This window comes from Carettochelys insculpta, chromosome 4 (genome assembly GCF_033958435.1).
Source record: "Carettochelys insculpta isolate YL-2023 chromosome 4, ASM3395843v1, whole genome shotgun sequence".
Taxonomy (NCBI): domain Eukaryota; kingdom Metazoa; phylum Chordata; order Testudines; family Carettochelyidae; genus Carettochelys; species Carettochelys insculpta.
Window position 1 is genome coordinate 102,717,372 of NC_134140.1, and position 26,475 is coordinate 102,743,846.

Sequence of the window (26,475 nt, forward strand, 5' to 3'; positions counted from 1 at the left end):
GCAGGGTAAAGCCCAAGAAGAACCCAGAGAGAATGGTGTTGGCTTTGCTGTCAGAAACACCCTTCTACAAATGGTGGAATTAGTCATGGGCGGATCAGAAAGACTTCTTCGGATCACGCTTCAAACTTGCGCCGGTCCCGTCCACCTGATCAGCGCTTATGCTCCAACCCTGTACGCCACACCAGAAGTAAAAGACAAGTTCTATGACGTGCTTAGTGCTGCCGTAGCGCAAATACCTGCTCACGAACAACTGTACATCTTGGGTGACTTCAATGCAAGAGTTGGAGCTGATTGGGCCTCATGGCCTTCCTGCTTAGGACACTTCGGTGTGGGAAAAATGAATGACAGCGGACAGCGTCTCCTTGAAATGTGCACGTACCACAATCTGTGCATCACAAACACATTCTTCCAAACGAAGCCACACGACACTCTGTGCTGGAGACCCCCACGCTCGAAGCACTGGCATCAACTAGACGTGGTCATCACTAGGCGTAATAACCTCAAAAACGTCCTTCTGACACGCAGCTATCATAGTACTGACTGTGATACAGATCACTCGCTAGTTTGCTCCAAGCTCAAGCTGAGACCCAAGAAGCTGTACCGCTCTAACCCTGCTGGAAGCCCCCACATTGATGCCAGAAAGATGGCAAACTCTGAGAAAGCTGAAAAGTTCAGAGACCCTCTCCAGGAAAATCTGCGCAGCAGCCCTGGGGGCACCGATGTGACATCCAAATGGCAACATCTGAAGGATACAGTTTACAACATGGCCTTGTCGGTGTTTGGAAGAAGAGCTAGAAACATGAACGACTGGTTCGAAGCTAACTCCGATTAGATGATTCCAGTCATTGAAAAGAAGCGTGCTGCACTCCTGGAGTACAAACGCTCACCGAGCCAGAGTACCCAGCAAGCACTTAGAGAGGCCAGAAGAACAGTACAGCAGACAGCCAGGCGCTATGCCAACAACCACTGGCTCCAGCTATGCAACAGCATCCAGACCTGTGCTGACTTTGGTAATCTCAGAGGAATGTACGAGGGTATGAGGAAGGCATTAGGACCCACCCAGAACAAGATGGCACCTCTGAAATCCAAATCTGGTGAAGTCATCGCTGACAAAGCCAAACAGATGGAGCGCTGGGTTGAGCACTACTCTGAGCTGTACTCATGCGAGAACATTGTGGTTGACGCAGCCCGATGCCATCGAGCTCCTACCAGTAATGGATGAACTGGATCAGGAACCGACTGTGGATGAACTGAAGAGAGCCAGACAGCATTGCAGCAGGAAAGGCCCCTGGCCAGGATGGTATACCACCAGAGGTAATCAAGTGTGCCGCGGACACACTCCTGGAACCCCTACATGAACTACTGTGCCTGTGCTGGAAAGAGGGTGAGGTTCCACAGGATATGTGCGACGCTAACATTGTATAAGAACAAAGGAGACAGAAGCGACTGCAACAACTACCGTGGAATCTCCCTCCTAAGCATCACCGGTAAACTGTTCGCTCGCGTCATCCTTGGCAGACTCCAGAAGATTGCTGAGAGGGTGTACCCTGAATCGCAGTGCGGATTCCGCGCAGAGAGGTCTACCGTTGACACAGTCTTCTCTCTAAGGCAGCTGCAGGAGAAATGCAGGGAGCAGAGGAAGCCACTCTACATAGCCTTCATTGATCTGACCAAGGCCTTTGACTTGGTCAGCAGAGATGGTCTGTTCAAACTGCTCCACAAGATAGGCTGTCCTCCACAGTTACTCAAGATGATCCAGTCATTCCACGAAGACATGACAGGAACCATCCAATATGACGGCGCTTTATCGGATGCTTTCAGAATCAGGAGCGGCGTCAAACAAGGATGTGTGCTTGCTCTGACATTGTTCGGGATCTTCTTCGCACTCCTCCTGAAGCATGCCTTTGGATCTTCAACAGAGGGCATCTTGCTGCACACAAGATCTGATGGGAAACTGTTTAACCTTGCAAGGCGGAAAGCTAAGTCTAAGGTGTGGGAAGTCCTCATCAGAGACATGCTGTTCGCAGACGATGCTGCTGTAGTGTCTCACACAGAAGACCAGCTTCAAAAACTGCTGGATCAGTTCTCCAAAGCGTGAAAGGACTTTGGGCTTACCATCAGCCTAAAGAAGACAAACGTACTCGGTCAGGATGTTGCTGAATCCCCATCAATCAGCACTGACAACTATACGTTAGAGGTCGTCCACGAGTTCATTTACCTCGGGTCCACCATCACTGACATCCTGTCGTTGGACACTGAGCTAAATAGGAGGATCAGAAAAGTGGCCACCACTCTGCCCAGACTCAGTAAGAGAGTGTAGAACAACAAGCAGCTGTACACTCACACCAAAATGCAAGTCTACAGAGCCTGCATCCTCAGCACCCTCCTTTATGGCAGCGAGACTTGGACCCTGTATGCCCGCCAGGTAAAGAGGCTGAACGTCTTCCACTTGTGCTGCCTCAGGCGCATCCTTGGAATATCATGGAAGGACAGAGTGACCAACACCGCCGTCCTCAAGCAAGCTGGAATCCCAACCATGCACACCCTCCTCAGGCACCATCGGCTCTGCTGGCTTGGCCACGCCCACAGGATGAATGATGAAAGGATTCCAAAAGACACCCTGTATGGTGAGCTAGCCTCTGGCAAAAGACCCCCTGGACACCCCTAGTTGTGCTACAAAGTTGTCTGCAAGAGAGACCTCAGAGAGGTAGACATTGAGCTGGACAACTGGGAAGAACTAGCAGACGACCGCAGCAGATGGAGGCAGGGGTTACACAAGGGCCTTCGGAAGGGCGAGGTGAGGATCAGACAGCTAGCAGAGGAGAAGCGAGTGCACAGAAAGCACACAAAGGACTTGCCAGACACCTACCACATCTGCAAGAGATGCAGCAAGGACTGTCACTCTCGTGTGGGTCTTCATAGTCACAGTAGACGCTGTAAATGAAGCCCTCAACTGAAACTATAAAGGGCGTGATCCATAGTCTATCCAAACTGAAGGATGCCTACATGTCACACATCACCTCTGTATTAAAATTTTCTTATATGCATCATTCTGGTTGGGATTGAGGGGAGTGGGGAAAGCTACAGGAACTTAAAACCAGTGTTCCAAGTGTGTGGAGGAGCTGAAATTGTTCACCTAGAAGTCCAAAGCATGGGCAGAAAGCAGAGAAAAATTTAAATGAAATTTTTTACAAGTATTTGCGCTGTACATTTTTAAATAAATAAAGTATTTCTTAATTCATGGACACCCTCCCTTTCAGTTTCCCTTCAGTGTTTTGTACCGAATTAGGACAATGAATTCAATCCTTTATGTGCACGACAGATTTTATACAAATTATATACCAATTCCAAATACAAATCTCCATGTAAATCCAATCCTGCAAGTATGCAGTGTGCAATTTTGACTGTGAAGGTAAGTAGTTGCTGGAACACTCAACCTAGCACCACAGTGGATTCTCTATCACTGAATTTTTTTAACTCAAGATTGGATGTTTCCCTAGAAGATACTCATTTGGAATTACTTTTAGTTAGCTTTATGGGTCATGTTATACAGGAAGTCAGACAAATTATAATGATGGTCCCTTCTGGCCTTAAAATCTATAAAACTCATACCATGTGCAACTATTCTGGTGATGTCACATTTGTTCTCTCATCCCCTCCACAGCATAGTGAAGTGGGGGTGGGAATATTTTTTTACATCTACATATATAATTCACACACACAGTTTGCTGGAGACCCATGAGGCAGAGTTACATATATCTAAACCATTCCTGACCAGGTTTTGTCTAACCGGTTCTTAAAAAAACCTTCAGAGTTAGGGATCCCATAACCTCCGTAGATAAACTGTTCCTGTACTTAACAATCCTTGCAGTTAGAAACATTTGCCTAATACAGTAAATTTCTCACTTATGTTGCTCATTTAAAGTTGTACAATGCTTCCTTAGATGTTGGGCCTCCTACTTTCTCCACTAATTGCAGGAATTTTTGGAAAAGTAGTCTTTTTCTTTGGAACCAGGAGCGGCTGGCAGCCCCCACACCACCTCCCCTAAGTTCCGTGAAAAGTATTGTATGTGGCTGGACAGCTGCCAGAAGCAGTTCTGCTGCTCCTTGCCTTGGAGCTGCTCCCAGCTTACCCCCCAGCCTCCACGACCAACTTCCTACGTGTTTGGGTGTGGGAACGAAAAGGGAAGAGGTTTTCTGATGCCCAGGATGCCCTCCTCTCTGCCAATGAAGACTCCAATGCTGTACCCCATTTCTAAAAACAATCAGGTCTGTTGTGTCTCCTCCCTCCTGCCTCAATCCATAGTGCCTTATCTAGTCGGAGACTAATTGGGGGTGGACAATAATTTTTTGACGTGAGCGTCATTCCAAGAATTTGGTAACTGGTCAAGGGCCACACTTTTATAACATTAATGGGGGGGGGGGGGGGGGGAAACAGCGGTTGGATGCTGAAGGGAGCTCAGGGTATGCAACTGAGGTGCAGGGTCTGGGAAGGGCCATGGGTGCAGGAGAGTATTCTGACTTGGAGGAGAAGTGCAGGATGGAATACAGTGGATTTGGGTTATGACCTATGGCAAGGAATTTGTGGGAGAGAGGAGAGGGAGTGAGGTTCCAGATGAAGGCTCTGGCTGAGAGATGCTTGCTTTAGGCAGCTCCTGGCCAGCAGCCCAGCCCAGCAGGATCATCAAGCAGGCTCCCTGCCCGTCACTCAGAGCAGCCAACTACTGAGGCCACATACCTCGCTGCATGCTCTTGGGGGGGTGGGGAGTGGGACTCACCAGACTGCTTGCACTGCAAGCACAGCTCAGGCAGCTCCCAGTAGCCAGTTTCCAAAAAATCAGAGTTGCAGGATTTTGCTAGTCAGAGGAAGTGAACAATTTTCTGCCTGCACTACCTCCCAGGACATGCAGTGCACGGAGACTCACTTGGCCCCACAGCCAGGCACTTTGAGCAGGATCCTGGAATACAGCAGGCAGAGAGCCTGCCAGAGGCTCCTGCTTGGGGCTGCAGGATAACTGCAGGCTGGATCTGGTGGTTTAGCGGGCCAGATTTTGTCTGCCCTATGCTACATTAACAATACATTAACCCTTGAGGGCTTTAGCAGACTCCTACTTCATGATTTAGTAGCAAGACATTCCATGGGAAATATTCCACCTCTTACTATATGACATCAACCAAGCTTCACAATCACCATTCCCATGTAGATTGTTTAAAGCTTATATATAGGGTTTAACCTCTCTGGTCCAGCGCCCTTGGGACTTGACCCATGCCAAACAAGAGAATTTGCTGGACCACAGGAGGTCGATATTGTCTAGCACATTATCAAAACTTCCACTGCTTACTGGACTCTTGAAATACATTTAGATGTAAATTATAGCCAAACAATAGCACAGAACATTGAGAACCAGGACTGGTGACTATAAATAAACTTTACAGGCCCACAGGAAACTTGCCCATACCTGTGATTAATGGCCATCGGGCTAACTAAAATAATGCCAGATTACAGATGTTGTCGGTAAGAATGCTGGATTAAAGAGGTTCAACCTGTACTGTCTTTTATGTTAAAAAAGATTTTCCTGGAATCTAGCCTTCCACTAGCCTTTATGGGAAAACTGGATTTACTTAATATGGTTTCATTTAAAGTAGTTTTTTCCAGGAACATTACTACAACATTAAGTGAGGAGTTACTGTATCTAACCTAAATTCCCACTACTGAAAACTAATCCCATTACTTCTTGTTCCACCATGTCTGGACAGGTATTTCATACTTTGTACTCATGCTCTTGATTTTTCCTTCCTAACTGTAGTACTTTAAACTTGTCTATTGAATTTCATCTTACGTATTTCAGGCCAATGTTCCAGACACGAAACAGGCCCCTGCGGGATCCTCATAGTTTGAGAGAGAAACATTAGTAAATCCTCTTTTAGTAGCCTTTCAACCAAATGTGTATGCAGTTATAGTAATTGTCTATTCTGCTACGGGACTGTGTCTAAGCTTTAACAACATCCAGACATGTCATGTTTACTGAGATCCAATATCTAGTATAGGTTGGTTTGGCTGGATTTGTTCCTGATGAAAAAAAATCAATGCTGGAAAATACTAATGACCTTATTCTCCTCAAGGTTGAGCAAACTTATCCTTTTTTTCCCCCACTGTTTCTCAGGGAATCAAAATTACCCTCTAATTACTCAGTTCCTTCTCAGTCCCCTTTCTGAAGGCAGAGCTATGTATTTTGCACACTCCAGTCCCCTGGGACCTCTCCTATCTTTAGCCTAAAGATGATCTGTTTATCTTGAAGATAGATACTAATTATTGCTTTGGCTAATTCCTTAAATGCTGTCAGGTGAATTTCATCAGACTTCAATATAACAAATATTCTTTAACCTGTCATTCCCCTATTTTGATCTTCACTCTTGTTATTAATACTCTGTTTAGTAGACTAAATATTAATCACTGTTTTAGTAAATATCCTGTTATGTTGTTTGGGTTTCAGCTTCAACCAGGTATTCTTCATCCTCAAGCTAAATGTCTTCCAAGCACTGGACCATCCTAGCAATAGTGGTGAAGTCACAGAGAGAAATTATTTGTGAGCAGGGGGATCACCTGGATCACTGCAGCAGCAGTGGCTGGAGCTGAGCGAGCGGCTCCTTCTCTCCCCCTTGACAGGGGGATTACCTGGACCTACTGCGGAGGAAAAGTTGCTGCTCAACTCCAGCCAGCACTGCCACAGTGGGTCCAGGCAATCCCCCTGTCAAGATTCCTTTCCCCTCCCTCCATGGGGTAAAATGCTATTCATGAAATTCAGCATTTGTGAAGGTTCTCAACACTGAAACCTCACGAATGTTGAGACCCTACTGTACTGAACTCGAGAAATGTAGGTGAGCTGTCTAGTGGCGAATATAGATGGAGGAAGCTTCAGTGATGAAGTGACAATGAAGACTCTTGCCTATAGAAGAAAATCTGTGGCACTAACTAAATCAATTTGGAAACAGATTTTTTTAATTCAGTATACCAACTTACGTAGATATTCGTTTCATTTTAAGAGTGCTTCATATCCACTGAGCTTCTCTCAACTTAGGATAAATTGAAACAGCAGAAAAATAAAGTGTCAACACAAGAGGGTGCACTGTATCATCAGTTTCTATGTTCTAAGATTATACATAGTACAAGAAAAAGAGATGACAACAAATAAGAGGCAACTCCCTAATGCATTGCTCGGGGAACAGGAGAAGAGTAAAGAAATTAAATGGGTTTAATCTGAAGTGGGGAAATCAGACTGGAATTTTGTATAACAGAGAGTCACTTTTTCTACTAGAACGAAAGGACACTAATCCTGTAATCAAGACAGGCTGAACTTCAATGTTCCTTGAAGCATTTAAGCTGCCATTTAAAAGAATTTAAATTTCTAGACCTGGTTACTTGGTCTTTGTATTGGGTTAGTTCTCAAAGCCCCAATCCCCTTTCCAAATGTAAACAATTGAGTGATGTCTCCTCTTGACAATACAGAATGAGACAAACCATTTGCTCTAAAGCCATAAATCTTTTACATTCACCTCAGTATTATGTTAATACAAAAGCCAATTGAGAATACTAGATTAGCTTTTCCTAATATCCAACCTGTACTCTGCCACCCCTGACTGCAATTTGAGATCTCTGCTCCAAGTGCCATTATCTCCCATCACTGAGAATAGCTTGGCTCCATCCCCTCTGGAACATGTCTTCCACTGCCACCTTTCAGGTAGATGAAGGCTCTTATCAGAATTCGCCCTCCCACATTCTGCAGGCTAAATAAAGCCAGTTCCCTCAGCTTGTCCTCATAAAGACAACTGCCCCAGTCCCATGATCATTTTCAATGCCCTCTGCTGGGCTCTCCAATTTGTTCACATTCTTTCTGTAGTGGGGTTCCCAAAACTGGATGCAGTATTTCAGATGTGGCCTCCCTAGTGCCAAATAGAGGGGAATAATAACTTCCCTTGATTTGATGGCAATGCTCCTACTAATGCCCAATATGCCCTTAGCCATCTTGTCTACAAAGGTACCTTTTCACTCATATCCAGCTTCCCATCCACTGCAATCCACAAGTTGTTTTCTGCATAACTGTTGCTTAGCCAGACTGTGGGCAGCCTGTAGCAGTGCATGGGATTCTTCAGTCCTAAATGCAGGATGCTGCACTTATGCTTGTTAAACCTGATCAGATTTTTGCCCCAAGCCTCCTATTTGTCAAGGTCACTCTGCTCCTTATCCCTCCAGCATATATACCTCTGTCCTCCAGTCTAGTGCTATCTGCAAACTTGCAGAGGGTGCAATTCATCCTAACATCCTCATCATTAATGAAAATGGAGAACATAACTCCAGGACCCATTACTGGGGCATGCTTATGTCAGATTTATGCTGCCACTCTTATGTTAGCTTTGAATAAGAAGCCACACACAAAGCTTTTGAGCAAAATACTGGCTTAGAATACCAAAGATTTTTTTTTTTTAAAAAAAAAAAAACACGTTAAATCTATGTACCATAAGTTTCACATAAGTCCCAATAAGTCTACTCTTAAGTGATACTGTAATGTCAATTTCTTATTTGTTTACCTTCTACAGTTCTGTGTTTACTGTTTACAAAACAGCATAACACATTATGACTCCATTAAAGTTCTGCATCAAACTCACCCATTTGAGACTGGTCACATCTCAACAGTGCTGGACCAGGGAGGTCCAAGCTGTACCTCAGAGTTCTTTAGACTGAAACTGTGCTATGTTGTTCCAAAGAACCCATCAATACAATCTAAATTTGAGGTAGAGGTATTGATCTAATATCTGTAAATGAATTTTACTCTGATATGGTTTGCATGGAAATGACCTTTACTATTCATGCACACATCATCATCAACCACCACCACAGGCTCAGCACCCACTGGTGTCTTAATCACTCTCTCACTATTTCCTTCCATCTTTGTTCATTGTGGAGTGGCTTAGTTTCTGTAGACTAGCTCTGCACCAATCTACCCATTCTCTGTGGGTTCTGCTTCTCCTATTTGAGCCGTCCATTATGTCGCATACAAGGGTCTTGATTTTTCGTTCATCATTCATTCTGCAAACATGCCAGAATAGCCATAACTGGAGTCGTATAACCTCCTGCAGTAGGTTCTCTTTCGCCTGTATCTTCTTACATAACTCCTCCTTGAGGACCTTCTGCATCCATCCTATTCTCAGGGTCTTTCCATAACAACTCCTCTTGAACGCCAATATTCTTCACTTTGAATCTTTTGTTATTGCCCACATCTCACATCCATACAAAATGCTGCTGAATACACGTTTTCAAGATGCTCGGCTTCATTTCTAAGCTAATTCCTTTGCTTTTCCAGATCTTATCCTTTGCCTTCAAACTTGCTCTTGTTTTCGCTATTCTAGTCGCTATTTCCTTCTTAAGCTCTAGATCTAGTTGTTGCTGCTCCCCAGATACTTGAACTTCTCTACGTTATCTAGTTCAATCCTATCTACACTGATCTTCCTTTCTATTTCCTTATCTCCAAATACCATTGTTTTTATCAATGTTCATAACCAGTCAGCACTATTTCCCTTCCTCATTTAGAGCCTGCACCGTTCTCACTAGCTTCTCCTCACCTTCCCCAGTGATAATCATACACGAACCTCAAGTTAATTTTTATCCTGTGCAGATGTTCCTTTCTAACTCTACCTTGATTTTGTCCATTGCTCTCTCTGGATGCATGATGAAAATACTCAATGATAGCAGCTCTCCCTGTCTCATACCTCTGCTTGTTCTAAACAAACTTCCCAACTCTCCACATGTTCTCACCACTGCCTCCGCACTGTCACTGATATTCTTCAACAACCATATCAGTCTGCTATCCACTTTGTATGAGTCCATCACCGCTTAAGTCACTTACTGATCTATACTGTCAAATGCTTCGGGGGGGGGGGGGGGGAGGGGGGGGCGTGGAATTAACAAAGCAAGTGCAGATATTCTTGTTCTTCTGTCAAGCTCTCTCTGCTATCAATCTTAGTGCCAATATGTGTTGTATGATACTTCCATTCTTCCTGAACCCCGCTTGCTCGGCTGCTACATGTTTTTCTATCTGCGATCTTAGTCTCTCCAGCAATACCATTATCATCCTAAGTCTCTTCAGCAGTACCATTATCAGCATCTTGGCTAGTTGTCAGGGCATGCAAGATCCATTTCTTCTACAGAGGTTCTTATGAAGTTACATTGATGTGAAAGTTGTCAAATACTTAATCAAGTGAAGCGGTATAATGGTATTTAGTAGGAGATGCTTTAAAAATATCTGCTCATTTTGACTAATCAGATATTTGTATAAATGATCTCTTATGTCCTTAGGTAAAACAAAGATATTTCTGCATCATATACCTCAAGCTGTTCAGAGTACTCTTATGAAGCTTGAGATGCTTTATATGAATACTAATGCAATCTTTGTGTTTAATTCTGATTAGATACCACACACATACAGATAGCCTCCTAATGAAGAGGGAGGGTTTCTACATAATTCTGTTTGAATATTTACAAACCATACATGTGCCTCTGAAAGATTTCCATGTACGTAGTCCTCTCAGATATAACCAAGTATATCCCCTAAAAGGATTTTATTGCCTACAATACATATTTATAAAAACAAAAATCATTGTTGACAAAATACTGTGAATTTAATACTACTACTGCTTACTTTTGTTATAGCAAATTTCACTGGTACCAAACAGCACCATGTTAGTTAATCAGGCTGGAAAATATATTTTTCAAACCATATCAACTTTCACCCTTTTAAGACCTCAAAAGTTTGTTTTAATTCCATATCATCAGAATAGTGTAAAAGAAACGATTCAACCATGTTTAGATTCACAAATGTAATTTAAATTCACTACACAACCTGAAGTGGCCTTGAGGGACCTCACCAAACAAAAGATGTGTAATTATTTTGCACTCTGAATGGTCCCACTAACTTCAAAGTTCAATTTATGTAATTACTTCCTAAGTAAATATATTTAGCCGATGATGCATCCATTGTTTTACAAAGCACACCAGGAAAGGATGCTTTGGAAAGAGAATGGACAATACAATTAAATTCTGAATGTTTCTCCTTAAAAGTCTGAAAAGCTAGTCAGACAATGAACATATACAGAAACCTAAACATTTACCTAGCTGCCACACCTCATGCACTGAGAATGCATATCACAAACTGTTTCTGAAATATCCTTAAGTATAAAGGAAAAACATCCAGGAGCTGTACGCATACAAGCAATCGCATTTCTAGCAGTGGAAATCCACTCCATTATACCTGTACTTGCATTTCCTGTTTTCAAAGAATGTTTACAACTGGCCCATAAGCTACCAGGTAATGTTTAACCTAACTGTGACCTGCCCATGAACTACACACTAATATTTACATTTACATACATAAATATGCACTTGGTTTAATATTACAGTCAGTCATATTATGAGGGGATCTAAACCGATGAGTTTGTTTATGGGCGCGGCAGTGACCTGTACAATATTCACTTCTCTTTGGAAACACGTTTTAATATAAAGACAGCCCTGTTCTCCATTTAAAGGACGGTGTAATGTTTAACTCCGGGTCGCACGACGAATGTTAACACCACCACGCTCCCTGTACATGCCGTTCAACCGAAACGAGGAGAGGCTACATTGCAAAATCTGAACCCCGAGACGCCGGCACCTGGTCGGAGTCGGGGTGTCCCTGGTGAGTTAGAAATACGATTTAAACACTGATCCGGGGCGGGGGGGAAGATTAGGGGATGGGATTGGACAGGCTGAAGCCACTGGAAGCTGCGAAGCACTCGGGGGCCGGACACAGGCAGGTAACGTACCTGGGCACCACCCTCACCCCACATACACACCGAGCAGAGCGGGGGCAGACGGCGGGACTCTGCAGCCTTGCACACACCGCCCCGGTCAGCTCGAGTCCCGTAGGAACAGAGGCGGTGTGGCCAGGGTAGAGGGACCGAGACCCCCAGTGTCGGGGTTGATCGCCGCCAGCCCTGTCATGGCCCTGACGTTGCGCTGCGCCGCGCCGCCCTGCCCCACCTCAGGCCACCACTGCCCCCCGCAGCTCCGGGTGCCGCCGCCGGTACCTACCGCCGCCTGGGCTGAGAGAGCCGCCGCCGCCGCTCGCCCGCGCTTCAGCTGCGGAGTAACCCTGCCAGCGGATTCACCTGCAGCCCCGACCGGCCCCGCGCGCACAACGCCGCGTCTTGCCCGGCCACGACGCCGCTCTGCCCTCGGCTGGGAACTCTCTTCCACTGCTCCGCGGCTGGCGCGTGACCGCTGAGGTAGGCAGGCGGCGCGCGCCCGACAGCCGGCGCCGCGAGAGGAGCGGAAGAGGGCGGGGCGGAGGCACGTCTCGCGTCCCTTCCCTCAAAAGCCCGGATTCTGACAAACCGTCGCGACCTCCCGCACATGAAGCAGGTGTGCACGGCACGGCCTTAGTGACTAGCGAGGAGTAGAGGAGCCGACAGCAGCCCGAAGACGATTGGAAGAGCAGGGCAGTGACGTATATGAAGCCGAGCCAATCACAACGTCTGATCCCGTCTCGTCTTGCGAGAGCACGGCGGATGGGCGTGAGGAGTAGGGTGGAACGGTGCATGCGCGATGAGTACTTGCTGTGATTACAGCCTGTGGGGCAAGCGTTGGCCGCGTTCCCCCTCCCTTGCCCAGCGCTTTAAGGCAGGTTGGGGCCCTGGTTGGAGGTGGGCGAGGTCTATGACCCCCAACCACCTGGGCGAAGGACTCTGGCCTGGAGAAGGTCATGTTAGTAACCCCCCACCCCAAAGGAGTCCTGGCCGAGAGAGAGAGACTTTCACCCAGACACACCCACAGGCGCTGGTTTGTTCCGAATTTGTGATCTAGCCTTCAGTGGATGGTTGTCAGTGAACTAACACATCTGTCAACTGGAGTCTGGACAAACAAATCCAGGCTGAATTCAGAGGGAATCAGAAATCTACATACAGTAACCCCCTGACTTTACGGTAGGTTGTGTTCCCAGCCAACTATGTGTAAGTCGAATTTCAGGCAAGTCTGGGAAGCCAGGAAACTGACCAATGCTACTGTACTGATCAGTTTCCTGGGTCCCTTCCTTGCTGGAGCTAGGCAGCTGTTTCCCAGTAGCCTGGCTCCTGGGACTGGCATTAGTTTCCCAGCTCCTGCATGTGGAAGGGATCCTGGAGCTAGGCTGCTGCCTGGTTCCCGGGCCCCTCTCCTCTCCTGGGAGTCAGAAGACTGAGCAGTGCAGTGGACTGACTGCAAGCAGAGGGGAGCTGGGAGCCACCTGGTTCCTGGCTCCCCACCACTCAAGATTTTTGACTCATGTTAATCCAAGCAACATGCAAGTCAAAATCATGTGAATAGGGGTTTTACTATACAGTCACAAAAGCCTTTGTGGAGAAAGTTATGGTGAAGTTGTGTGGTGGTACCCACTCAAGCGGACACTTTGTGCAGGTCGTGTTTTTGAGCTTCTCTTTAAAAGCATGTATTCTTTTCAGTTAGCTGTTGGCACAAAAGCCTACTGAAACAAATGTATTGAAATGAAGGGTCATCTTTAAATTGGTTACCATGGAATTTAGCTCAAGTTTTTAGTCACTTTTCTGTAAATGTGGGATACTTAGATATAAGCATAATATCCCAGGTGCAGTCAAATAAACAACTTTTACTCTGATCCAAAAAGGATTGCTCAGAATACATTGAACAAAATACATAACCTTACATTAGTCTTAACTGCTGTTAGTTGCATAGTTAGCTCCTTTTTATTGTGCTGTCCAAAAAGACCCCTAGCGCTCTACCCTCAGCATGTTGCTTTCCACATTTGTTTCTTTTCATTGCATATCTGTGGTTTGGATTATTTTCTCTTCCAAATAGGTTGTTTAATTTTATTTTTTCATATTTCTAATTGCTGTATTTTTCTGTGCTTGCTGGTATTGGAACATCCCCAAGTTTAGTACCCTAGGCATATTTAATTAACATACTGTTCACTCCACCTTCTAAAATGTTAATTGGTATTTTAAATATCTGTCTCTTGGAGTGCACTATTAGACATCAAGTTGATACAATATTTATTTTTCCATTAGCCTTTCTACACTGTCATTGTGTGTGATATTCTTCTCTTCCACACTAATCTGAATTAATTTTATAAGTAGTGTTAATTAAATAACATCTGAAATACTTCACTATAGTCTATAAATGTTGCATGTACTATGTCCAATTTATCCATTTTATTTCCTATATATAAATAAAATCACTGAGCTTGTTTGCTAAATTAACTATTTGTAAACCTACTGTACCTGTCGCTCCTGGCTTCCTTTTTGTGTCAGTGATTATTTTATCTTAATATTTCTTCCATTAATTTACTATCAACAGTAGAGCTGGTGGAATTTTTAAAAATGCCAAGCACTTTTACAAAACTGTCAATCAATTTTTGATGAAAACTTTCACCAACATTTTTGGTTTTTGACTTCATAATTTCAAAATTTGGAAGAGTTCAAAGTAGTAAAAATCAACTTACAGCATCTTTACTAGACCATAGAATTTGAACCACTGTTAATGGAAATTAGAATTACATCTAGTAACTGATAGCTTCATTCTTTTCTTTTTATGACTAGTGTTACATTTGCTTTTCTTTCATTTCCAGTGTTTTCTCAGCTTTCCTTGACTTCTCAAAATAAATGAAAATACAGTACACTGTATCTTAAGATACATATTGGCAAGATTATCTATATCTCTGTATTTATGTACAAGCTATTTACTTTTTTTACTTCTATCGCTTTAGCTATCATCTGTTTAGTGCTTAATTCTTCATTACTTTACTGGAATGCCACAAAGATGTGTGTATCCCAAAGTCGGATTAGGCACTTATTCTAATTTTATGCTTATCTTATCCCTTTACTGTGTGCATTTTTATTTTGTAGCTTTTTATTTTTTCCAGTACACATTTTTTTTTTTAACTTCATATATTTGACATGTCCTTCATGAAACCATGTTGGCTTATACCCATTTCTTCTAGTTCTTCTTCACAGAGGAAAAAAAAATCAATATTTTGGGCTTTAAGTGTACTAAGGTTCCCTGCTATTTTTCAGCCTGGATAATTTTAATATGACTTTCACATTATTCTGACTGAGAATGACACAAGTGGTCACAGGAACCCTGAAAAGAACTAAAAGAGATTTTAAGCTAGTGGTAGAAACTCATAACAGTACCGCAGAGGTTAAATGATTTTCTGCTGTAGCTATTGTCAAGACACAATCAGCATTATGTGATCAAGGGCTGTAGAAGAATGTGACCTTGTTTTTGGAACTGAAGCATGAGAGTAAATGGGCTGTTAGAAATTAAAAGTGAAGCTGGGGGAGGACAAATAAGACCCAGGGCACAATATATGGGGAGACCCTGAACGTGTCCAAGAGTTTTTCCCCCCAATTAATTGGGCGCATTGGACTACATTTAGAAAAGAAGTCCTGTTCAGTCAAGGACCAATCACATTTGGAAAAGGTGTGCACCACAAAAAGAGCCATGCCTGGGAGAGTTAGTGAAATACCAAGAGACATTGGTCTATTCAACGGCATCTGTGTCTTGTTGCAACAAAGTTCTGTTCAGTTATTCAAAGAATGTTACTTGCACCATGTACACACAAAACATTTCCCTAAGTCGAAAACGTATTTGCCCAGCTTTTAACAGAAACTGTGCTAGATCTTCTACAAATCAATAAGACGAGCATGTCTTTCAATTCTATTTGCTTTTATTTAGCCTGCAGCACGCACTATTTTAAACATCCTTTTTTCCTTATGAAAATAGATACCAAACAAAGTAGCTGTAAATCTTTCCCCCTTGTAGGGTTGCCAGTTTTGGCTGGATATTTTCCTGGAGGTTTCATCACATGACATAACCTTTAATTAAAGATTAATCTTTAATTCATGGAAATTCCTGGAAGGTTGACTACCTAGTAGAAACCTTTTACAGTAGAAGCTCTTCTTGCAACAGAATTAATGCCTTTCTTCTGAGGTGAGAGGAGGTAAATAAAAGAGCAGGCTTTGCGGGGGCTGTGTAGGAAGCAAGAAATCCCCACATGACACAGACACCAGGTCCCAGTGATCTCTGTGCTGCCACACCACATCTGTGGGTATTCAGCCCTTCTAAATCCCATAGTGGAGATTCAGTGTTCATGGAGTAGCCAGGGAGACTCTGCTCCCTTTCCCAATACAATTGAAGTACCATCACACTCAAAATTACTGGTAAACTGCTAAGAAAGATAGCTTCAAATGAGTAGAAGTAACGCATTACCCATAAAATGTTTGACATATGTCAGCATCTTCTGAAGCTGGCCCATTGTAAGCCAAGAAGGATCGCAGATGTTATTTCATTAGGGGAAGCTTTCACAGAGCATAAACACTCATTCCCTTTTTTCTTCCTCCTCACTTCCTTCCCTCTAGACATAACTCCAAACACACAAAGTAAACTGTTTTTCCTTTATTTGTTTCATGTTACACTAACCTGACTGCTAATGTTTCTCCAGTTTATTTATCAACAGTGCTGACTTCCCTACAAATGCTAAGTATTGTGTCAGGAGCTATTTCCCTGAACTCATCTAAAGTTTATTTATTTCCTGGTTTTTTTTTAAAACAATTAAGATTTTCAAAGATGGATCCCTAAAGTTGGACTCCTAAATCCATATTAATCCCTTATATAAATGGCTTGATTTTTCAAAGTTCTGAGCAACCAGCAGTACCCACTGACTGCCCACTGCTCATCAGCCCTTTGTTTAGAAACCAAAATATACAGTTAATGATCAATTAGAGACACATTTTGAAAACTCTTATCCATAAAGAGTTTAGGCATGTTTTCAGGATTTTTTTTCTCTGTCTTATTTTACTAACCTATGGTAAAATGCAAGCACTCATGTACACCCACTATACACTCATTGACTTAATATCAAACTGATGTCATATCTAGGAATGATTCATAGATACCCTGTGCTGTAAGGAGAGGATATGAGTGCTACTGCCTAGTAACACAGAAACTTCCAAACTTACAGTCAGTCCTGGATGATTTGTGTTCTCTGCTATCAGCATAACTCATTGATATCTGGCTTGGGGGCAATTTCCTCCTCATATATTCATTCTCAAACCAAAGCTATCCTGCCTTTTCTATCTAATTTTCACCTTCCTTCTCCTGCTGTTTCTGCCCTGTCCATTGTTATTGTTCCCAAAAGACTGACAGAATGATAGACTGATGAGCCTGTAAGTTTGTAGTTTTTTTTTCTTTTTTTGTTTCTTTTGTTCTTCAGACTCTGTTTTCTCTCTGGCTTCAACACTGCTTTTTCCCTAATCATTTCCCAGTCAGTGAAAGATATTTCAAACATTGCAAAGCTGTAACACAGAATAAACACATTATAGTTTAGTTCAGAAAAAGATGGCTGCAGGAAGTGGTCCGCTTGCTTTCCTTCTGCCTATCTGAACTAAATATTCTTGTTTTTCTGTTTTCCTGAAAATATCCAAAATACTGAGATTAAGAACTCAAGGATTGACCCAGTGATTGAATTTAGCTGTAAGAATTAAGGAAGGGGAAAAACACTGTTTGGCCTGACCTCCCCCAATGAGGAAGCAAGTACCTGTTAACCTTCCTGGTTTACAATGGCCAAGCTTTGGATGGTCCAGACGTGTTTCATATGTTATGTATGCCTTTCACATTATTTCTACTCATTGAAATTATCTGTCATAGTGGTTCATTAACTTTACTGGAGACATCTGCTGTGGACAAGGGAGAAGTGTCTCCCCACCTACTCCTCAGCCACTGAATCTCCACTACCAGATTTGGAAGGACTGAATATGCACAGATGTGATGTAACAGCACATAGAGGTCACTGGGACTTGGGATTTCTCACTCCCTGTGCAGCCCCATCGAATCCTGCTCTTTGTTTTACCCTCCCCACCTCAGAAAAAAAAACACTATTTTTGTGCCAAGAGGGACTCTACACAGATAGCAAAGGAGGGAAGATTTTAGGCTACTTTGGTTATTGTTTATTTGATTCTTTTTCATGAAAAAAAGATGTTTAAAATATTACCCATCTGAGGTTAAACAGATAACCATTTTAGAACCAATGTGAAAAAATTCCTGCATTAATAAGTCTACAGTCATATCTAACTTGGCAGAGTTCAAAATGTTCTTTCTGAAACCCCTATTGAACATTTTGATCTCTAGTTGTTTTTGAAGGAATAGCTGGCTCACTTTATTCGCTGCTACTTATACACAGGGGTTGAGGGATTTCAGTGCCCTTCACAAATATTATTTGATTTAGTCTCACAGTATCCTTATGAGTTATGGAAATTGTATTAGCCTTATAGTCACAGATAGGTAGCTGTGTTAGTCTGTATCTTCACAAAACAAAAAGTAGTCCTGTAGCACTTTAAAGACTAACAACATAATTTATTAGATGATGTGCTTTCGTGGGACAGACCCACTTCTTCAGATCTGGAACATTCAGATTTTCCAGATCTGAAGAAGTGGGTCTGTCCCACGAAAGCATGTCACCTAATAAATTATGTTGTTAGTCTACAAAAAGCTACAGGACTGCCTTTTTTTTTAAATTAGCCTTATAATACTAAGGGGGGGAATTGGGGATACAAACAGATTATATGTCTTGTCCAAAATCATGCTGTGACAGAGCCTTGGATTCCTCACTTCAAGCTTTATTCTTCAGTCATACAAGAACAGCCTTTCTTGTGGTGTTAGATCCATTTTCAGGAAACTTTATTACGTAAATGTAACTTTCATATAGGTAAATAAATAGGGCCTTTGACTCATAGGGAGTTGATTTCTCATTTGATTTCTGTGATGTATAGTCAGTAGGTGTGGACACTGAGAGTGATCCTGGCCTATTTTAGTCAATAGGGGAGCAATTGGAGTCCCATTTTTTACACATCACTGCAATTCACAAAACTGCTTGGATGCCACCTACGTGCATTAACTCATTTGATGCCTGTGTGTTTGTTTTAGTAACAGTTCACTAGGCACCCATGGAATGTTTCTGAGGCACCTGCTGGTGCCTCACTCTAGGTCTGGGCACATATCTCCTGCCTAAGCAAACCAGAGAAGACATCTCTCTGGTGTAAACATTCAGTCATCTGAATAATATATGGCAGCCTACTCAATTTGGTATGCTGCAAAACTACCTACCACATTGTTCCTCTGGTGAGGTCATACAAAACAGAAGGGGTAGAGAGAGTTAGGAGGAGGAGGAGAACCTCTTTTATCCCATTTGATTTAGAGCCTAGATTACTCACCTAAAATGTGAAAACCTTCTATTTTAAGTTCTTCCCTTTTACCTGATGAGAAGTGATATGAAAAAGAATCTTCATTTCATAGTAACAAAGAGGAAACCGTGCTTCCCCCCCCCCACCCCTCCACTCTCTGATTTGCTCACCTTGATTATCTTTTTCTGATTTGTCCTCCTTGCTTACTGTTTTTGGTTCTCTGTGCCTTAAATATTGAGTCTGTTCTGGTCTGTCCCACGAAAGCTCACCTAATAAACCATTTTGCTAGTCTTTAAAGTGCTACTTGACTGCTTTTTGTTTTCATTTCATAGGTGAGTGCCATAGTCATTATGCAATGGAGTATTTTGATGTGGGTCTCCCTCAATCTCTTCTGTTGAAATTGTTCCACTTTAATTAAATAATTGAATAATTACATATCAGTTTGGTCAGATAAAGAGTTAGAGTGATTATAGCCTAGTGGTCAGGGCACTCATCTGAGCGGTGGCTAGTCCCTCTTCAAATACCATCTCCTTTCAGGAGGAGGTGGAACTTGAATAGAAGTTGACCCACATCCTGGGTTAATATCCTGACCAGTAGGCTCAGGTCAGGCTCCTTCTTCCCTGGCTGAATTTTTTTCAGCCCCACCCATGGCTGAATGCTTCTCTTTCCCTTGTTCATGGATCAAAAACAGAAATAGGTACCTCTCTGCAGCCCAGACATAGGTATCTGTCTCCATGAAAGATATGGGATTTAGCACACATCCCTCTGGCAAGCATCTTCCAATGGCTAGTTTTGGCAGCCTCTGCCTAGTCTGTTGGGTTTGTGAATTGCATTTTAAGGAGTCTGTCTATCCCCATTAGTAGTGTGTATGTATGTGCTCCTTACTTAGGCTTTGTGGATTGCACTGTTTTCTGTGGTTTCTTTAGGTATCCAAAAGGTGCTGCAGTACTCAGGGTTGCAATGCCAGTTTCCCTTTGTGGATCCGACCCTGGGAGTTTTGCTTTTGACATTATAGAGGTCAGAAGCACATCTAGAATGTAGAAGAGTCCTTAATACAAAGTCCATATTCCACATTTTGATGCTGATAGAGTACATAGCTGAGTATGGTAAGAATGTACATTATAAAGTCCCCTCATCCAAATAAGGGATTTGCTGTCCTATGGAGGTGTCCCCAATTGAAAATTGTGCTCCTGGTATGTATTTTTAATGTGAGTTTGGTATAACGGAGTCTCTGATGTAAATAGCATTTAACTGACTGGCCCATGCCACTTTAACACTATGTTTCTCAAACTTTGTCAGGGATGATTACATTTTAATACAGTAATTATCTTCTAGTGCACCTCCTGTCTCTCTCATATAATGTCTCTTTGTCAACTACAGTTATAGACATGGATAGTAATATTAGGAAATACTTTAATGTACTCTAGTTGCCTGTCAACAAGCCTCTGGAAATAACAAGGAAGACCCAGCACCATATGACCACCCAACTTTAAGGGAACTACAAATAAGTGTTGCATGGACTGCTTGTGATCTAAGGATCATTTATTTGAGTAAGTTTGCCTTAATTTAATATTTCATTTTGCATATATGGATTTTATTATCTCTTTTCTTCATGTCCTCGGTATGTCTTGGAATACATTGGGCAGGTTACTGTGGTTGTATAGGTTCTAGGCTGCACAAGAGCTGAACTGTAAACAGTTAAAACTTCTCAGATACCAAGAAATACTAATTCAGATCCATTGTCCATCTAGTCCATAGTTCTGTCTCTAACAGTGTCTGGGTACTGGCTGCTTCAGAGGAAGATGCAAAAAAAACACAAAAGTGGATTAAGTAAATTTCTTCCTAACCTGTGTTGGTGAATTTGTCTGTCATAGCCTATTCCTCTTTTTGCTGCAGAATTCTGGTTTTTATTATTGTTTCAATCAGTCTACCTGAATTTTGGAGAAAGAATCAAGACAGTTTGCATTCCATCTTTACTAAAGTACAATTGTTGTTCAGCTGCCAGTATGGTTAGCCCTGTCCTTTATTCTTGCAACATTGATTCTGATCTAGGGTACACATTGGAGTAAATAGTGGCGTAAACTTCACTTAAAAAATTTGTTAAACATGCTTTGTGGTCTAATAAAAATAAACTACATGTAGAGTGAAATATTGGCTCCACTGAAATCAAAGGCAAAAGTCCACTTAACTTTTGTGGGACCAGGAGTTCAATCCTGAACATTTTGTTTCATTTTCAGATTAACCAGGTAATTATGTCTGAGATTTTCTCAAAACAAAACCCTACTAAATGAATTAAAGCACACAATCTTGGGACCAAAATAATCTGAATTGATTTCCAAAAGAGTGAGATATTTGGATTGAAAAAAGGCAGTCAGACAGACTGATACAAAGATCCCTAATTACACATACACATCACAGAGGTCCTGCCTGTATCAATGTACAGGATTCAGTATAAACATGAAACTTCTTCAGGCTACCATTACTTTAACAGGTGCATTGTGAACAAGACATGAGAAGTCATTCTTCTACTCTACTCTGCACTGGTAAGACCTCAGCTGGAGTACTGTGTCCAGTTCTGGGCACCGCAGTTCAAAAAAGATGTGGAGAAACTAGAGAGGGTCCGGAAAAAAGTGACAAGAATGATTAAAGGTCTAGAGAATGTGACGTATGAAGAAAGGCTGAAAGAATTGGGCTTGTTCAGTTTGGAAAAGAGAAGATTGAGGGGAGACATGATAGCGGTTTTCAGGTATCTAAAAGGGTGTCATAAGGAGGAGGAAGAAAACTTATTCTTCTTGGCCTCTGAGGATAGAACAAGAGGCAATGGGCTTAAACTGCAGCAAGGGAAGTTTAGGTTGGACATTAGGAAAAAGTTCCTAACTGTCAGGGTGGTCAAACAGTGGAATAAATTGCCAAGGGAGGTTGTGGAATCTCCATCGCTGGACATATTTAAGAACAAGTTAGATAGATGTCTATCAGGGATAGTTTAGACAGTACTTGGTCCTGCTATTGGGGCAGGGGGCTGGACTCGATGGCCTCTCGAGGTCCCTTCCAGTCCTAGTATTCTATGATACTTTGTAAAGTGCTTGGTAACCTAAGACCATAATATGGGAGGCACATTCTCATTTCCTGGAACCAGTTATCAAAGACCCTCCTTATGCAGGAATGAGAAGAAATTGATCAAAATTCTTATTGAAACGGGACACCACATGGATTTAAGGCTAGCTTTCATATTTTCTTTCCAATACACAGCTGTTGCCATCTCCACAGCGCTGTATAAGTAACATCATAGTTACAAGTAATACTTGCATGTCTTTAACCTTCTATAGCCATTGGAGGCCATGAACTTTGTTTTTTCATTACATTTATTCTGGAGAAATAGAAGTACATTGTATTTATCATTGAGGACTTTTACTCGGGTGAATTTTTCATGCCAGTGCTCTCCCACCCGTTGATTTTGCATATTTTAGTAGCAGGAGACTATCACACAAAAAATATTGCATAATTTGAAAAATAAAGCCCTAATTCTCAATTATACGAAGGCTCCTTTGCACTACTCTGTCAATAAAATTGTCTACCAAAGCAGTGTAAAGATGCCTTGGGTAAATGAGAAGAAAACACTGAAAATTTTAGGGACAAGAAATCGCCTTCTGGGTCAATATACCTATAAAATGCCTGATAGGCTTTTAAAAACACGTCCTTAATTCTTCTGCCTTCCCACATTTTTATCATATCATACTATCCTCTCCTTTTCTGGAAACAAATAAGTGTCTCCTGGACTCATTTGTACTCTGCCTCAGTCACCTTTGCTGGTAACTTATTCCTTAAGACTGTTCACTTATGCATAAAGTAGCAGTTCCCCATTTAATCCATGTTGTTAGTCATGTTCCTTAGCTTTAGAAGAGCCAATGTTTAAAAAAAATGTTTTTCATGACTTTGTCAGTCCCTGGAAACTTTTTTTATTCTGTCACATCAAGGCCATCTCTTTATGAGCAAAGACAAGCCCATATCCTTACTCTTGACTCATGAATTTGACTCATTAGTATTGCCCTTCTCTATGTATCCAAAGACGATAATATTTCCAGTGGTAGGGTAACTTCATGGAATATCCCAGTGGCATCTTGCAATTGCTGCTCAATGTAGATGCCCAATCCAAATCCACCGAAGTCAATTGAGAGGCCCTAAATTTCCAATCCTACAGTTGAAGCTCCCTCAGTGGACTTATACATAGGTACAGAGTTTTGCTTGCTTTAGTGAAATGCTGTTCGGTAAAGGTAGATCAAGGGAATTGCTTTGCACATTTGAGATTTAGCACAGTATGACTTGGGGAGGCGAGGGCAGTGACAGTTAACAAATTTATCTGTACGTTGAATTAGTGATTTCAGTGACCATATACCTACAGCACTTTAGCAGTGCAGCTGCACTGCTATCATGTTTACTCTGCTTGTGCCAATGGGAGGGCTTTTTCCATCAGCATAGGTACTCCATCTCCATGGGAGGTGATAGCTATGTCAACAGGAGAAACTGCCGGAGATTCAGTTAATATACATTGCTCTGGGTTGTGGCTAGTTACAATGGCATGCATTGGTCATGTAGACTAATCTGCAAATCCTTTGCCTCATCAAGATGCTGGAGCCATGCTCACAGGTTTTTTTCAATATCATGGATTGAAATGTGTTACTCATATGCTGGCCCAATCATTTAACAGTTTTGATCCCTTTGAATCTGACTGTGATGTTCCTCATTATTTACTTTACCTCTGTTCTCTTTGTGACACCTGCAGAATTGGCAGACTCACATTTTAGTATCATTCTTATTATGTTGGCTGTGGCCACACTTGGCCAAAATTTCAAAATGGCTGTGCTAATGGCCAAATCGGAGGATACTAATGAGGTGCTGAAATGAATATTCAGCACCTCATTAGCATGCTACCCACTGCGGCACTTCAAAAGTGCCGCTTTCAATTGCATGCGGCTCGGCTGTACAGGCGTCCTTTTCGAAAGGACCCTGCAAACATCGAAATCCCCTTATTCCTATGAGCTGGCAGGAATAAGGGGATTTTGAAGTCTGTGGGGTCCTTTCAAAAAGGATCGCCGTGTAGCCAAGCCATGTGCGATCGAAAGCTGCACTTTCGAAGTGTCACAGCCGGCAGCATGCTATTGAATATTCGTTTGAGCACCTCATTAGTATCCTCTGTTCTGGCCATTAGCATGGCCATTTTGACCAAGTGTGGCCACAGCTTTTATGTGTTAACTGCAACTATCCTAAAACTGAAACCTGATGGTAGGCACAGTTGACACCTGTAAAATTTGTGTTCACCTTTGTGGCACAAGATGACTTTCTGTTGAAAAATCAGGGAATTAGTGCCCCTAAATACTTGACTTGAGCCCACAATTGAAATGCTGTGCAATTTTTTCAGATACAAATTACAAGCATAGTCATGGAGGGTAGGTTTCAGCTCATTTGAAACTGTTCTTTCAGGATCTCTTTCCTGTGTTAACCATCTGTGGTTCCTCTTTAATTCTCTTAAGCCTTCTGAGCTCTCCATTTTACTTCTTAGGTGATGACTCTTTACCTCAGTCACATCTGATGCTTTCTGATTCACTCACTTTAAACAAGCACTCCTGTAGCATGTTAAAGACTAAGGCTGTGTCTATACTACAGAGTTTTGTTGATAAAACTTGTGGAGCATCTACACACAAAGCGCATTTTGGTGACAGTCTTGACAAAACAAAGTGTTTTGCCCGACAGCATTATCCCTCTCCACGTTGAGGAATAAACCTTCTATCAGAGTACTGTGAACAAAATTGTAGTGTAGACACTGTAGGCCCTCTGTTGACAGAGAGGTCCTCTATGGCGCTGGCCATCTGGACCCGAGAGGCGCCCTCTGCACCAGAAACAGGGCTCTATGATTTTTGCCTACGGAGGCCCTTAAAAATGCTTGACACGATGAGTGGCTGCCATTATGCAAACGAGGCACTGAATAGTCATATCAGCCCCTCATTAGCATTTTCGATCCACTGCATTTACATGCGTCTTTCAAAAGGGAGGGGCATTGTAGACACGACCACACAGTTTGAAATAGCACTTAGCTATTTTGAAATACAGTGTCAACACACCTAGAGCCATTGGACACACTGACTTATTTCAAAATAGGCGCTTTCCCTGTCTACACAAACTTTGTCTCCAAATAGCTATTTCAGAATGGGTCAAAATAGGCACTATTCCTTGTGGAATGAGGTTTACCAATTTCAAAGTAAGCCAACCACTATTTCCAAATTATTTCAAAATAGAGGTTGCATTGGGAAGATGGTTGCAAAATTATTCCCAAATAAGGGCAGTTATTTCAAAAATAACTTTGCTGTAGACCTACCCGAACACAGCTATTCCTCTGAGACTATCACTAACTTTGTAGCTGAACCCACTGTGGATCAATACCATCTGTCAGAGAAATGCCTTTGAAAAAGCAGTGTCTTGATGCATTACATTTGCCTATCCATCATATATATGGCTATACTATGGCTTTAGTCAATGTAAGTTGCTTTGAGATGTGAGTTAGCCATTCCTCCGAGACATAAGTTGTGCTGATTTAAGCTTTGGTGTGGACAGTGTCATGTTGGCAGGAGACACTACTAATACTCATGGAACCTGGGATAATTAAATGAAAGGAAGAGCTCTCTCTTCTTGGCTTAGAGCAGTGAGAATGCAGGATTTCCAGCAGAAGAGCAGCATTGGTTCAGCTGCACTAGTGTAAGCTCTCTAATGTAGCAATGGCCACAGGCTAAGGTGGGCTTAATCGTGATCTGAAGTTTAGGGTTGCATATAGGTGTGGATCTTGTTAAACTTTATACACACCTGCTCATTTCCCAAGAAAAATAGAGATGTGAACCTTTATATTTTTTTATCAAAAAGTTCATGGTTGTTGCATGTTGTTAAGTATGGATTCAGCACACGTTAAAAAACAGCTTTTAGAGCCAAAATTCAAAGTCACCAGAGTGTGTATTTAAAAATATATCATGCCAGTGTTATATCCTTCTCAAACAAAAGATAAACTTAATAAAAATTAGTTATTAAAATGCAATTCTAATTTGATACTGTAAAAATGGCACCTTCGTACTTAATCTGCTTTGTGTACATATCTCAATCATATCAACTTCTTTTCAGCCCAGCTGTTCCTTTTCCTAATACATTGGGACTTAC

The 26,475-nt window shown here is 42.2% G+C and overlaps 1 protein-coding gene and 1 long non-coding RNA gene across 3 annotated transcripts in view; one reads left to right on the forward strand and one right to left on the reverse strand.

Annotated features, from left to right (window-relative positions):
• Positions 1-12,539, reverse strand: part of USP53 (ubiquitin specific peptidase 53) — a 60,288-nt gene extending 47,749 nt beyond the window's left edge. Inside the window, exon 1 of one of the 2 annotated variants that reach the window (XM_074993394.1) lies at positions 12,122-12,539. The gene's annotated coding sequence lies outside the window, so the exon portion shown is untranslated. The remainder of the gene's footprint in view (positions 1-12,121) is intronic. The other variant, XM_074993393.1, reaches the window with a different exon arrangement.
• Positions 12,540-12,682: 143 nt separating this feature from the next.
• Positions 12,683-26,475, forward strand: part of LOC142012701 (uncharacterized) — a 65,703-nt gene continuing 51,910 nt past the window's right edge. Inside the window, exon 1 of the long non-coding RNA XR_012645428.1 lies at positions 12,683-13,011. This is a non-coding gene — a long non-coding RNA (uncharacterized LOC142012701). The remainder of the gene's footprint in view (positions 13,012-26,475) is intronic.